The 15,699-nt window shown below is 41.0% G+C and overlaps 1 protein-coding gene across 16 annotated transcripts in view; it reads left to right on the plus strand.

The window, feature by feature from the left end:
* KCNMA1 (potassium calcium-activated channel subfamily M alpha 1) overlaps positions 1-15,699 on the plus strand; it is a 510,436-nt gene that overhangs the window by 317,706 nt on the left and 177,031 nt on the right. The gene's annotated exons all lie outside the window — the stretch shown is intronic.

The raw sequence follows: 15,699 nt of genomic DNA on the forward strand, positions 1-15,699 counted from the left end.
TTGATTAAGATTTTCACTCTTTTTATAATTCCAAACTCAAAAGGAGAAACGTCATTATTTAGATGCACTGCTTGGCCATCACCTGATAGGCCAAAACGCATGGGGATTAGGTAAGGTTGCTTCTTGTCCTCCGTGCTTCAGGTATCGATATGAGCAAAATTCCGACCTCCCTGCTTTTGCGACCTTTAGAAGTAGCAGCTGGACGGGTAATAGTTTGTAACAAGGCTACGTCCCTCCTCAGCCTCTTCCTTGATCCGCTGCTCCGTTTTTGCAGTTGCAGTAATTTGCCATACGGAGTCAGGTGACATGCGGAGGAGGAGAATTCGGGATCTAGAGACGAGTGTTCCTCCAGCTAAAGTATTTCAGGCTTTTCCTGAGGTTTGGGGCTGCACGGTGTTTATACCATCTGGCAGAGTTGCATGGAGTATTGACTTAAGTCAAGAAAACAGTATCTTCCGCACTTTGCCACTTATGTCACTTGTTTCACATCACTTTTTTGAACACCTGAGGCTCTCCAGTTCTGTGTTTATAGTGTCCATCCTTACATTACGCAGCTTATTCTTGATTCACTGCTGACCCCCAGGCATTTAGCATTCATTAACCTTGTCGTCACCTTCAGCAGCGTTTAGTATCGTACTATCTGAAATTCTAAAGAATGCAATAGAAACGCAGCAAAGACCCAGCCCATAAATGGAAGGACATTCCTCTGCATCACAGGAGTGTCTCTGAAGTTATTGCCTCCTCCGCGACTGCCTGCCCTGCAGTGCCGTACCCGGTGGATTGCCGGCAAGGCGTTGCCAATAAAGCCAACGATGCTCAGAGGGCAGTATTCGCGTCCTCCTTATGCGTGTGTGCTTTTGGATATTGCCGCTGCTTTTCCCAGTTTATTCTGTTCCGGGAACTTTCTAACATGGAGCAGTGTTAAATAAGCTGCCACTAAACTTTGGGGTGCACTTTTTTTTCACTCAGGCATTTAGCTTTTAACTCTTTTTCACAAAATCTGTACATTGTGTTTGCAAATTTTATATAGGCTTAGTTATGAAACATTTCCCTCTAAATCTATCTACCAATCTTACTTCTCTGGTTTAATATGTATAAAGGGATATGAAGCCAAAGAATTTTAATTTTCTTGGTATTTTAAGTTCCAACTATCTAAGTTTATCTTGTCTTCCAAATTGCACAGGCATTTGCCAGAACTAGGCTTTTTCTTATGAAATCTGTCTTGCTGCTACTTCAGGTCAAAAGCTGAAATACTGGAAGAGCAGTCGGTTTGACTCTGTCAGCTCTTTTGTTTGTTGCTAGTGAAAATATAGCAGATGGCAGATGAAGATCAAAGATAGAATAATGCGCCTTTTAATTTAAAAATAGCATTTCAACATAGAAAAATGTGGTTTTCCACATAAGTAAAACTTAGAGTATATAAAACATTTTTTTGTTTTTCGAAAGCCATTTTCTTGTTTCAGTTAAGTGGTTTATACAGGGAAATTATTTTGCCTTCTTTTTAAAGCAGCTTCTATAAAGTAAGGCAGATGGAAGCGTGCTCTGCAGGGGCAGGTCTAGTACGCAGCATTTTGTCCAGCATTATTCTTTAAGGAGTGCTGTTTTTAATAAAAATAATAATATTTTAGCATCACTGTGGAGGTTTAGCCGAAAAGAATCGGCCATTTAGTATCTTAGCTGTCAAGTTCAGTTTCAAGAGGTTTTGCATTCAGGTCGGGATATCTGGAGGTGATAATCTGCGTTACCAAAAGGAGAATGTTGTTGTCCCTCGCAAGCAAAGATGACCGAGACCAAAAGGGTTCAACCTACTGCATCATGAGACCTCTGAGGTACTCCGAACTCTCCAGTCGTTATTTCTCCATTATCACCTCGTTGCTCTGCTGCTCAGTATAAATAATCTATCAGCTTGATTGTCTTCCTAATTGCTGGTTATGTTTCTCTTCGATCGGCCCCTTGCTGTGTGGAACGTTTTCCTTCAGAACCGTACGAGGTTTTGCGTACAGGCGTGCTCATGCTGCGCTGCAGGATGCGCTGGTTTCTCTTCAGTCACCGTGCGCCCAGCGGTTGACGCCAACCTCAGTCATTGTTCCACGTGTCGTGTGCTTGAAGGCGTGGGTTAAGCTGATGCTAGACTTGGGGGGTCTGCAGATGCGTACCTCCGTAGCCCAGCAGAAAGGTCTTTTCTTGCTGTGAGCCAGCTGTAAGGTAGCGGCCACGGGTGGCGTTGTCACTGTGCGCTGATGTCGGGGGGAATGTTATTTGCACGTTGAATCAATTTGCTCGCTTTCACATAGTTCTGCTCTGGGATGCTTTTCTCTGAGGTAAGTCAAGTGAGTCAGTGAAGGTCAAGGGTGTAATGCCTCTTCAGCCTCGTGACGGAAGAAGAAATAATCACAGTGGGACAAATATAAAACCCTAATATGATTTTAATGCATTTCACAACCTTTGTATTGATTCTTTTTTCAAAATTCAACCTTTGCGGCCCTTTTCTGTTCAACACCCAACGCCCTCAGCTGCCATTGAAATTCTAAATCGTATAGGGGTTCTTACCCATGTCCTGTTACATAAAGGCTGCTGTGGGTAATAGATATGATATCGTTTAGAAGTTCACTTTTTAATTATGTGCTTACGTGATGAATTATGTATGTAATAAATCAAGACAAATATTATCACCTATGAACATTTGTATTGTGTATATACAAATTTTATATAATTTATTTAAAATTCAGATACTTATGAAAGCATAGTCAATGAAGTGTGTAGTAATGGCTAGATATGTGGTTAGGACAATGCTAATTCTTAAAAGGTAATTTTTATAGGGGTTACTTAGCGGGCGATACATATCACGGTGGCGAGGCAGTCAATGAACATCTGAGTCTCGACATGTAAAATATTGCAAGTATAAATTCAAATGAGACGGTATAATTGGTAAAGAAAATAGTGCAATCCCGGCTTTTATCTTCTATAAAATTCCATATTAACCCTGAATTTGGATTCTTTTGCATTGTTTCATTTTCCTTCCTATTGTGGGCAAAGTGTAGATGTCAGCACTGTAAAAGCAGAGACATCTCGAAAGTAAAACCAAACCAAGCTTCGCCTGGATTCTCTCATGCTCATTCTTAATGTCAAAGTTCATCTAAAGGAAGTGATCCACAATTACACAAGGTGGGTCATGTAAGAAATATGTTGCATTCAGCGGGAAATAGTAAATAATACATAGATTTAGAGGAATGGCATCTTCTAGGAAAGCACAGACACCTCATTTTCCAGGCACTGGTTCTAACCTACTCTGAGAGCACAAAGAATCTTCCCCATCTATTCTTGGTGATTCAGTACCATTGCCCTGTTAGTGCAAGCGTTTGCGTGCTCTTGAAACTCGCTGAGAATCTGCTTCTCAGTAGGCAGATCACGGACAGGTTCTTCTGTCTGACATGCACTTGAAGCGGGGAGTTTTAAGTGCTTCTGCCTTGACTGGATTTGTTCTTGATGCAGCCTTAGTGCTGAATTGGCACTTGCGGTTCTCAGACTTTGTATTTAAACATGATCCAACGCTGAACCGGTGAAGACTGTTTTTTAGTACTGGCATGGGGTGAAATAGGGGATACTGATAAACAGTGAATGGGCCTATATGAGAGCTGTGTTTCCAAAAAGCAGTTAAAACACCATAATCTTTGACTTCTGTGAAATTTTATGCCTAAAACTTTAATCCGAGAGCTAGTATGAACTATTCTGTTTGCTGTTATTACAGTATAAATTTAAACCATGCGCAAGGAAGCATTCTCTACATCAAGTAAAAGGGCATCGCGACTCTTGGACAGGCAAAAATATTTTATGAAGTTTCTGGTCAGAAAACTTTTCTTTTTTTAATTGCACTTGGATCATAATCACATAGAATTTGGTGGTGTAGAATTTTCATAATCTGTTTTTCATAATATATCTGTTAATATCTATTCTTTAAATATTTGCTTTGAGCGATTCAAAGGCTAAAGAAGGTTCGGTGGCTGGGATCCATTATATCGTACGAGTTGATTAGAACTGAAGTATTTGACTCCTTTTCAAGTCTCATTTCGTAGTACGCTCATCGTTTCTTTGGCAATTACGGCCCGTGCCTTGTGACTCACAGGAGCAAAGACAGGCAGAATTGCAAGTCTTTTTTTAAACCGATGTCCTGCAGCATGAGTCAGGGTTTAGATCTGGCCTTTGTCCTTCCTTTGCCTTTGTTCTTATCATTTGTCCTACCCCACGGTTACAGCCTCAGAATAGCATATTCCTGATTTTAGTGCAATTTGTTCCTGATGAATGCCAGGGAAAATTATACAAGATGCTAACTTGTCATTCTTCAAGAAGTGAAACTACTGTATATTCAGTTGTAATGGGCACTTCTAAAAAACAAACCCCACGTTTCCAGCCTTCAGTGCCAGCCCTCTGCAAGGTCAGCTTGCTGAGGCGCAGCCTCTTATTTCAAGGGTCATCTTGGTTTTAGTAGCATCATCAGTAAAGCGGCCAATTAATTGATTCTCCAGAAATCAAAGAATTAAAAAAAGGCATACTTTTCATGCTTTTTAAATATGGTCTTCAGTATCTAGAAAGGATTATACAACTGTAAGACTAAAAAAAAAACCCAGAAAAGTGAGAGATTAATAAATTCCTTTTCTCCCTAGCTCTGTTATCCATGAGGTAAGTATGAATATTGTTTATCCTTCCCTTCACGCTTCCAGCCTTCCGTTAAAAATGGCACCACCATCAGTTTGGTGGGATAATACTTCCTTTATAAAATATGATGTTTAGAAGGTAATACACTCTGATTTTATGTAAAGATCTGCTGTTCATTCACTACTGGCTGTACCTCTGCCTCTCTGACAGAATACAACACGGTTGTTGCCTGTAGCCGTATAAAGCAGCGAAGTTAACATATCTAGTGACTCTGTTATTGCCAGTGCCAAGCTTTCTGAAAATGGTTTAATATCTTAAGACTTTGAGACTGGGAGATAAAAAAAAATAATCATGCAATTACATGCATTTCTTCAGGAATTCAAGCTTGGATCGTAACTTTACCTTCTAACTCATTTAGTGAGATTAATGAACGGTAAGTGCCTGGCAGAATAGACCTTAGATTGATTGTTCTGGTGGTGTCGTCCCCCACAGACAACGCTACAAAGCTATACTGAAAAGTAGTTGCCGGCCAGCCTGTATAGATTTTATATTCAGACGCACCAGGTTATTTTTTTTTCCTGCGAGTAGTACTTATACCCTTTTTGAAATAGGACCAGTGAAAATTTTCAGGGCCATTTCTCGTAGAACTCGAGTTTCAGAAGTAGCAACCTGAAAGAGAGGACAGAGAGCATGTGGAACAGTCTGTGTTGCCTTACTGTAAGATAAATTTTAAGATAATTTTCAAGGAGAGAGTGGTCACTGGATATAACAAAGTTATTTTTCTCTACAGCAGGTGTCTCGTTGGCACGCTTCCTTGTCTCCATGTTTTTTCTAGATGTGCTTTTGCACACAACTGTAAGCAGGTAGTATCCTACAAAAGCACAGCAGGTCGGTCACCCCTACCCCTGTCTAACCTGTGCTCTAGAGGACCAAAATTTGATACCCGCTTCTACCTAACACATTGGGTGTCTATGCCAAAGATCTGCTCTTCCCTTGCCCTCTTGCGAGATGGGGTAGCAAGCACCTAATTCCTGCACAGCCGCAGGTAAAGCAGAGCCCAGCTGCTGAGAAGCCTTGCTTTCTTCTCCTGCGTATTTGACATTAGTAGTTTCACATTTGGACAGACTTTGAAAGCAAGTTGTCATTTAGTGGTTGCAATGCCTCCGTAACTGTATCTATCCATTTTTATGGCAAATTCAGGGAGGGCCGTGGAGTGATATGCGCCAAGGATATGCTTCTATTGAAAATATGGAAAACTTTACTCATAACATACTTTAAATAGCTTGGGTCCGTGGAAGGTACAGTAAGGTTTAACAAGACATCCCAGAGCTCTTTAGAACAGAATGAATGCTGATTAGTTTGGAGTGAATGCTTTGGCGCAGACCGCACACATCTCTGGTGTTTCTGATAACACAGAGTTTAGGAGCTGTAAGGCTGCCTCAGACCAGGAGACTGTCGACTGTGGCCTTCACAGAGGTGGGAAAAAGTCTAGAAACACTGGAAACGGTGCCGCTTTCCTAATGGCATCATCTTCATCTGCTGCTTTGGACTTCAGACTTTCACTCAGATGCTCATCTAAGCTAGATGATGGCATAGCTAAAAGGTAGTTTTCTTGACAATTGAAGAAAAAAATAATTTAGCCTACAGAGAACAATTTTCTGTAATCTAATTTTATACGTAAAATGAAAAATTAGGCCGAGGAATAGGTAGCTAATACAGGTGGTGGAGAACAGTACTCACTGACAACAAGAAGCTGTCTTGCATCATCAGAATATAGAACAAAATGCTAAAAAACATTGCATTGGAAAGCAGAAACTTCTGCACAGGAAAGGAATACCAACGTCTTTGGCTCTGTCTGCGATGGTGAGCAGTGCTTCTCAGTGCTACACGTCATCGTCCTGCTGCTGGTGAAATTGAGATTAATATTTTTAACTCGTGGAATGGGTTTATTTTAGATTTATTTCCGTTTTTTTACCTTAATCCATGTTTTCAGATTTTGATGTAGGCAATGGGTTTAGCGGTGCACTGACAGAAAGAGGGAGAGAACTGATAAAAATCCGGCTACGCCAGGGAGCTGAGAGAGCTGAAGGAATACCGACAAAATACTAAACCCAAAATATAGGTTATGTAAACTAAACAGCTTGGCTCTTGCTATTTATTACTTGGGTTCTGTTTTCCTTTGGAGATGTTCCGGGCTCACAAGGTAAATGGATTCTACACCCAAACATTTGCTGTACTAAGTACAAAGTGCACTAATGATAGGTTTAAAATTGGATAATAGCAAGATTATAATGTTATTCAAAATGAAATACAAAAAGAAAGAAAAATAGTATGCCTTATATGGCAAAAAGTAAGTAGGACATGATTTCAGTTTGAGCTGTACAAGAGGTGATTTCTAACACAGACGAGTGCTTACCTTGGTGAAACCCTGCCGATTTGAGGGGAGCGATTTGAGCGCTCACAGACAAGTTCTATATACGTCTGCATGTGTATGTATAGAATCAAAACCTGTTCCCGCTAGACTCAGTGGAACTTCGCTGTTGTGGCCAGTGGGAACGCGACCAGGTTGTTTGTGAGAACGTAGCGTAAAGCAGTCGCAGAAGTGGTTTGCCTCCGATTCACGCCCTGCGTATTCCTTGAAATGTGAAATTTGTGCGCACCGTCCTCCCCGTGTCCGTACTTGGCATCATCACGCTTCCGTAGCATTTCCAAAACGCTTTGAGATCCTGTGCGTTTCCTATAAGCACACGGCGCAGTCTATTTCCGTGTCTGCTTTGCATTGTACTCCAGATGGCACGGATATATTTTTGGCATATACATCTTTGTGGCTCCTCTGGGCCCAAAAAATAGGAATGATGAGCATATTCCTTGAAATGAAGATAGCTTTTCAAGATGAAGTTCATGTGTTATGCTCAAAGCAGGGCACTTAACTAAGAAAGCACAACATACATTATGGAAGGTAATATCTCACATTTACATTTTATTTTAAAGAGTTTTTTCTAACTGAATGGTAGCTGACTGAACAAAAACCCTGTTTTGTGAATATTCGCAGAGCAAGTCTGCTTGAGAGAACTAATGTGCTCTATTCTTTGTGCTCTTGCCCAAAGGCTAAATTGTTTTGGTGGGTTTTTTTTCCCTTCAGTAACATAGCTGTCATCAACTGGGATTAGATGAAGGCTTGTTGTGTGTGTTTTTTTTATTTCATCTGGGATAAATCCTGTAAGAGTCGGCTGATTATACGACCCCTGCCTCCTGCATACTAGCTTTAACTGGAAGACAGCTATGTGAAGTCGCCAAAGAAAATAACACACAGCAAACAATTCCCTTTATGCACGTGAACTACAACTGCACTCTTCACGAGAGTACCTGTTCATTCCAAGTGAACAGCATCACGCGTGTGGGTTTTGAATCGATAGGTGTGGTTCTTTGGTGTATCTGAAAGAAGCTTATGTGGTAATATCCGGATAGAAGATGGCTTTTAAGCTCTAATACATCATGGATCAGAGGAGCATCTGCACTGCCTGCCTGCTTCTGTGATTTGTTTTGTCCACCCAGTTTGCGATACCCGTAGTCTGTTTTGTGAGGCTGAGTTTTGTATTGGAAATAATCAGTTTGCTCTGTGCTACAGAAATGGACTGCATTACACTGAGTTATCTTTTGAACGCGTCCGATGTGCAAAGGTGAACTTTGCATGATCCTGTGTCCAGATAAAAAAAAAAATCTGCTTCCAAAGAGAAGTCCTGTTAAAGAAAGAACTCTGAGCTGTCTCTCCCCATCGGTACTGACTTAGCAAAAAGAAGGGTAAACATATGACCGTCTTCGCTGATAGCGGATGCTGTGACTGAAGGCTGGATCACAATACTGATGCGCGGTGCTCCTGACGCCGGAGATCCATAGTCATGATTCCCAGCAAGATCTTAGTCTACCACAGCCCTTCTGGGGGCACGCGAACAGAAACTTATAAAAGTACTAGAAGGCGTAAAAAATCGCTCGGAGAATTGTTCCAAAATGGATATCGTGTCAAAGGCGGCCATAATATCCCTGAAAAGGAAGAACGACATACTTTTCGAAACTCCTTGGTGTCTTGTTATAGGGTCGGCTCGTACTGGGGTAAGGTCCAGCTCTAAACTGTTTGTGCAGAACTGTAGTTTGTGATTCTGTCTCTGGTGCTGGTGTTAGTCTTTTCCAAAAAGGTATTATATTTAATTTTTCTGCTTCAGAGTAATACTACAGGATTTCAGTTGCTTTACAGGAAAAATTCCTTCCCAAGCTCACATGTGCCAGCGTCTCTGATCTCTCATCAAACGGTTGGGTATTCACTTAGAATCATGTAATCCAGTCTTTATTGAAGGATGGAATGTAATAATCTGCGATGGTGGAGTTATTCAGAAATTACTTTTAAAACCGCTGTCGTTATTTTGACAGATGTAAAGCTAAAGAAATATGCCGCAGAGTGCTTTATTAACAGGTCTCTGACACAGCACTGTTGGAAAGCAATTAGCGTACAACCTATGTAGATTCTGAACTTGACGCAGTTTAGCTCTCAGGGTTCATAGGGCATTGATTTTTATTCCTGCTGTGTGCTGTTTTCCCTGCTTGTGGACTTGCATAACAGAGGCAGGGAAATGAATCAAAATATTTTGGCCGTGTTGCTTCCAAGGAGTTGCAGATTCATTTCCTCCTGTGGTATTTCTTCTCGTCGTTGTCTTTGAGCTTTCCTTTTCAAACCTACTTCCAGGGACTGGAATCTCAGGTTGCTCAATTGTCTTGTGTGAAGGAATTCAGGATGGGAACCTAAAAATTAGCCCTCCATTACATGCATCTCAGAAAAGGTTCTGATTTCCTAAATATGGATTCTGGTTTTTTCAGTCTTCAGTAAACCATATGGTCTTAATCTAATATAGGGTAGACGTAGCCATTGATAGGTTTGATAAAGATACCGTTCTGGTGAATGGGTGAATGGTTTGTCAGGAGTAGAAACGGTATTCAGAACCTCTGTGGATTGAACCCTTATACCAATATTCGGGATGTGCTATTGATGGAAAAAGCAACATATGGCGATAAGACAGGGATTATGTATCTCATTGATGAGAAATAATGTAATGCTTGACGGTGTTCTGGTAGATTGACCTCTCGTCTTGAATGAAGAAATACCCCAATTCCTGTTTCTGTTTTTAGAATGTCATTAAAGACAGATAAGTTTAGTTGTTGTGATTTCCTCCTCTTCCCCTTTATAGATTTAAAATGGTAAATTGCCTTTTTTGGGGGTTTGTAGCCTGTGGGTAATCCTGATTGCGGCTGTATGTTAATCTAGCGGAAAGCATCAGTTCAGCTGAGAGACTGCAAAACTGTCTGACAGACAGGAAAATACCATATTTCAGCACCTTTAAGACTCTAAATTCAAATAAAGCTTAAAATAATGTAGGTTGTTTTGCTGTAAACTTTATAGAGAAAATAATTTCCTACTGTAATTGCATTGCTACCGGCACATAGTTCATTGGTCATGTTTATATCACCATTCTGGTCTAAAGCATCCATTTTACTGGGTCCTTAGTAGAGAGTCAGAAAGCAATAGCTGGAGAGTCTTTGCACCTCACCGAACTGAACAAGCATGTAGTGAAATTAATTAAAATGCTCCTGTTGTGTTCTAGATCTAGCCCAGATTTTCAGCTTAGCATATTGTTCCCTGTTGCACAGATCGTTGATTTCTGTCATACTAAAAACTGATTTTAGGTTTTTCATATCTAAATTCAGTGTATAGCGTTTCAGGAGGCAGGCGTTCGATCTCTGGGAGTCAGGACTTGTTGTTGAGGGTTTTTGGTTGGGTGTGTTTGGTTTTGTGGTTTTTTTAAAACAGATTCTAGGTTAAATGCTCAGAGTCGGAAGTAAAATTACACCACGCATCTTATCCAGGAAATTACATAGTAAAAATAATACAGCATATTACACATGGATTTTACATTTTCAGTGTACTTTGAAAATGGTCTGTTAGCTGTATGGGAAACACCGGTAGCTAAACAAATATTGTCACAGTAAGAAAATAGTCCTGTGGTATACGTGGAGGCTCCTTTGAATCATCATACCTACAACTCAAATTATTGTACTAGAGGCAGAAACTATTGACTAAAATTCTTTGGCTCATATTTTCAAAGGAACCTGGTTTGGTAGTCATGAGAGTTTGTTCTGGTCTAGAAATCTATGAATCTCCTAGTTTTATCCTGGGCATTGCAGCTCAAAGAAACTCCAGCTCAGAAGCATACTTTAGTTGCCTGTTTAGAAGCAGAAGACTGCCAAACTGAAGAGGCCTTTCATTTTATCACTATATTTTTCCATGATTAGGGAGATTTTCTAGGTAAATGAAACCTTTTGGTACTTAGTTTTTATACAAATTGTAGTATAGGAGATTATCTCTTACTCCAGTCAGATTCCGTAAGAAACCCCATGCCAAGAAAAAGCTGAGTGTTGTGATGGAGACAAACCAGCAAGCGCTCCCTGAGCATTCCATTCACCAGTTTGCTCCATTAACTTTAGCAGCAGGGTCCTATTAAGTGTGCAGAACGAGAATAGACTTTACTGTAATACACAAGAAACTTACCCTATCTCGTCTAGTGATTACATCGTTAAAATGTAAAACAGTTTTGTAGTTATTTCATATTAAATTATTTTTCTCCGCTTGTATAAAATACGTTCCCAAATATTGCTAAGGAAAGAGAGATGTGCACGTTTGTCTCAGTAGCTGAGACAGCTTTGGGAAAATGGGAATTTCTGTTAGTGCTCCTACTATAGAATTTTGATTACTATTCTCGATACATAAACGAACAACAAAAATTCCTATTCTTGCCGAGTTGGTGGGCTTGAAAGAAATAAACCCATCTTAGTTGTGAGTCCAATTTGTTTTGAAAACAGTGAGAGAGCATAGCATGGAGCCTTTTGTTGCTGATTACATGTGATTAGTTTTCAGAGAGAGGCTATATTTTACGGACGCTTTGTCAATACTTACTCTTGAGTTAGACCCGTCAAAATCTTTTCTATTTAACTTGTTTTAGTTTTGATCTCGTGAGGATTCATAGCAAGCTGCCTACTGAATAATTTAGGCCATTTTCAGTTTGACAACAGTCTTATTGCAACAAGGTTATTGCTGTGAGGATTATAGTGTCTTCAGTTCACGGATGCACGTATGATCGCCAGCCCGCTTCTGTACGTCATTAATACCGGCACCAGAATGAAGTGCTGCGTGAACTTTTTCCTCTGGGAGTTATTCAGTTGATTCCTCCTCTTGCTAAGTTCAAGGTGATATAAAGAATCATATATTTAGGGGCAAACTCATTTCATCTGAGTTTTATGCTTACAGTTTATTCTCAGCAGCAGCTTTTTGTGGTCTAATGGAAGAACAAGGCTGAAACCTCTGAATTAGCTGCAGTCTTTCAAAATGAACATCATTTACTAGAAGGTCAAGCAGTTAATGCTATTAAATGTCTTAGGTTGCCAAACATTCACTCAAAACCAGCACCTCTTACCTCTTTCACAGTCAAGCTTTAGAAATAACTGTTCAAGAATGGGAATTCCCCTTTCTCCCTTGTTTCAGTTCAGCCTGGTATTAGTGGCCGTTGCCAACAGACCACACAAAGTGGTGTCCCCTGCTGGGGAGGTGTGCAGCGTGATTTGTCCCTGCGATGTATGGTTGTTTTGGCTGACTGACTCTCTGCATTAGTAGCGTTATGGGCAATAAACATGGCAGGCACAGGGGTTTCACCTGCAAACGCTGAACCAACTGATGCTTGTACGCTCAGCCCCTGAAAGCAAGATACTGCGAGTACCGGGAAACAAGGTTACTTAAACCTACCAGCTGCAGCCCTACCGTTGTCCAGTCCTGTTATGCATTAATGTTCAGATCGTTTTTCAAAGTTCTTTTTTCACACTCTTCTATAATACCCGTCTCTTATGAATATTCCTGATTTTTCTACTTCAAACAGGCTTCTTCCCTGCTCAGCTCTAAGCTTTTCAGTCCTATTTGCAAACCACCTGCCTTTCTCAGAATCACAGAATCCCAGACCGACAGGGGCTGGAAGGGCCCTCTGGAGCTCACCCCGTCCCACCCCTGCGTGAGCAGGCACCCCCAGAGCAGGGGCACAGGGCCACGTCCAGGCGGGGGGTGAATGTCTCCAGGGAAGGGACCCCACAGCCTCCCTGGGCAGCCTGTGCCCCTGCTCTGGCACCCGCACAGGGAAGGGGTTTGTCCTCATGTTCAGGGGGAACTTCCCGTGTCCCAGCTTGTGCCCGTGGCCCCTTGGCCTGGCGTTGGGCACCGCTGAAAAGAGCCCGGCCCCATCCCCCTGACACTCACCCTTCAGGTATTTATAAGCACTGATGAGATCCCCCCTCAGCCTTCCCTTCTCCAGGCTGAACAAACCGAGGTCTCTCAGCCTTTCCTCACAAGGGAGCTGCTCCAGGCCCTGATTCTCACCATGGTTTATACTAAGAATGCTAGTCCCAGTCTCTGCTTTTTTCCTCCAGAGCCAGGCTCTCCTTGACTCTGACATCAGTCAATGTCAGACAGATTTGAAAGCCCTCGGTTGGCGAGATTTTCGACTCAATGGGATTATAGGGCTCAGAAGTGAGCCCGTAGATTCATTACCAAACCCAGTACCCCGGCGCTCTATCCACTGAGGCAGACTGTGCTCCTTGTTCAGCACCTGGTCGGGCCGCTGCTAACAGTCAGCACTCACTCTTAGGGCAAACAAACCTGTTTTCTTGCAATATTCATTCTGCTGCTGAAATTTGTATGAGGTGGTGTCTCTACATAGCTGGAAAGAATATTATATTCCAATTAGGTTTTCATGAAAAAAAGACCTTTAGTGGTCCTTTGAAGCAAAAGTGAGGACATAATTTTAATGGGTACTGCAAACACTCGAAATGCATCACTTTTGTAGGCTTGAAAGGTGTATTGTCATGGTGGGTTTTCCTAATCTCTATTTCCTATATGTATTGATTTTTCCAGAGGACTTTTTTTGACTAGTATAGAATATATTTTATAATAAATACAAAAATTCAATATTTCTAACAGGACTGATGTTTCTACAAAAGCTAATTAATTACAAACACGTTGCCTCTATAACACTGAAGAGGTGGCATCATACAAGACCACGGTAGTTTGTCTCTGAAGTTCTCAGTATCTCATCTAGAGAATCTGCCTTTTCTTAGTGCCTTTTCGTAGGGCTTATGCCTTGTTACGTCCTGATGCTATGAACATAGGAAGAGATTCTTATTAAATCCCACTTCCTTGCTAGGATGATGGAACTCAGAGATTATTTGCAAGTCAGGAAGCAGAGAATATCACATAAAATGGCATGTGTGTAAGAGTCTAACAACAGAACTGTTTGTCTTTAAACGAGTGGAATACTGTAAGGAATTTATTTGCCATCATGATGAGGAAAACTTATTTTCATTTCATTTTTGTTCTTCATATTTGAACCACACAAAGCAGGTAATACACTGAGGTTTCTCAATATCAAAACTGGATCCTTTCTGGGTAGTAATTCCTTTAGCTGTAAAACACAGCCCTGCAAATAACGCCCTGGACAAGATAGAGAGGTTACAAGGTGATTGTAACGTTTTACAATTACAAAGCCAGTTCGGTTTCTAGTTCAAGTAAACTGTTCCAGCAAACTCTCCACTTCCTCTTTTATTCTCTGAAGGGAATTCTTTAAAATAGTGTAGGCTGAAGCAAATGCAGAATTTAATCCATTATGATTTCTTCCACAAGAAAGACGTTGAAGCCATAGTCTTTTTGTTCTACCGTTTGAGTCTCAGGAACTAAAATATACCTTAAGCTTTGTAAGAGTTTGGAGATACAGGGTTTACTGCTAACTGTGATGTTTCTCAGCCTTCCTTTTGAAACCCTGCAATGGGAAGCTTGGCTGCCTTATTAAGTTCAGGTGCGATGCAGAGTGTTTGAAAGGAAGGGTCTTTCACCAACCAGCCGTTTATCAAAAAGTTCGTAGGGAGCGAAGCGAGGGAGATAGCTGGATAGAACAGAGCCAAGGATATTTAGGATTGCTAATAAAGGTCCTGTCCAGCTGCATCTCTTCGGATTGAAGTAGCTGTGGGAACTCCTGCAAGTGGAGCAGGGGGAGATGTCTCTCGGTTTCAGCACTGTGATCCAAAATGGTCATCCTCTAATTGCAAATGGATCTGAAGTTTATAATGATGAAGCATCATTTTATTGCTTGTTGTCTAGATCCCCAAATCCAGTGTTCAAGTTGTCATTAATCTTCAGAGCTCCCCACAGCCAGTGATTAAAAAGAAACTTTTTATCCATGTACTACACAGACAGGAGTGATTTTCTACTTTGTTAAGGCCGCTTATGAGCCTTAACAAGGCTATTTAATAAGGCTACTTATGAGCCTTAACATGAGGAAAAGTTGTACTTAACAACTCTCCAAAAATATTGCAGAAATAAAGCCATGATTTAAACATGTCTTTGTCCCTAGGGGAGCCTCTCGACTCCACTGAGGTGCTGAAGGTTGTGACCAGGTTTACGTGTTTGCCCGGACCAGGCTTCCCTTAAGTTTCTAGAAATGAAAAGTAGTAATGGGTAAAATAAATGTCAGTAAAGAGGCAGTATGAGCAGAAGCTGCCCTGGACCTAACTGTAACAGCCACAATACTGTGTTACACAACTTTTACATAACTCTTGGCCATACTGTCTAACAAAAATTATCCTCAAAGCCTTATTTTAATTTTATAAGCTGTGCATGTGTATAATACACAATGTACTTTTATTCATATGCCAGAGACCTCCCGCCAAATTATTTACTATCAGTATAAGTCTCTTTTATAATTTAAGCCCTTAATCTTTTATGGTATTTTGCGCACGCTCTCTGTGTGTGCCTCCCTGGCTTTGCGGTTGTCTGGGAACTGCTGTTCATGCAGCCCGATTTCAACACAAAAACGCTATTTCTTTGTAGAAAGAGTTGTTACTTTAATAGTCAAAGTGTAATGTATTCCTATAGTTATAGTCTGATGGAAAGAATTAGAGTAGATCTGT

The sequence above is a fragment of the Phalacrocorax carbo genome, chromosome 13 (genome assembly GCF_963921805.1).
Source record: "Phalacrocorax carbo chromosome 13, bPhaCar2.1, whole genome shotgun sequence".
Classification (NCBI taxonomy): domain Eukaryota; kingdom Metazoa; phylum Chordata; class Aves; order Suliformes; family Phalacrocoracidae; genus Phalacrocorax; species Phalacrocorax carbo.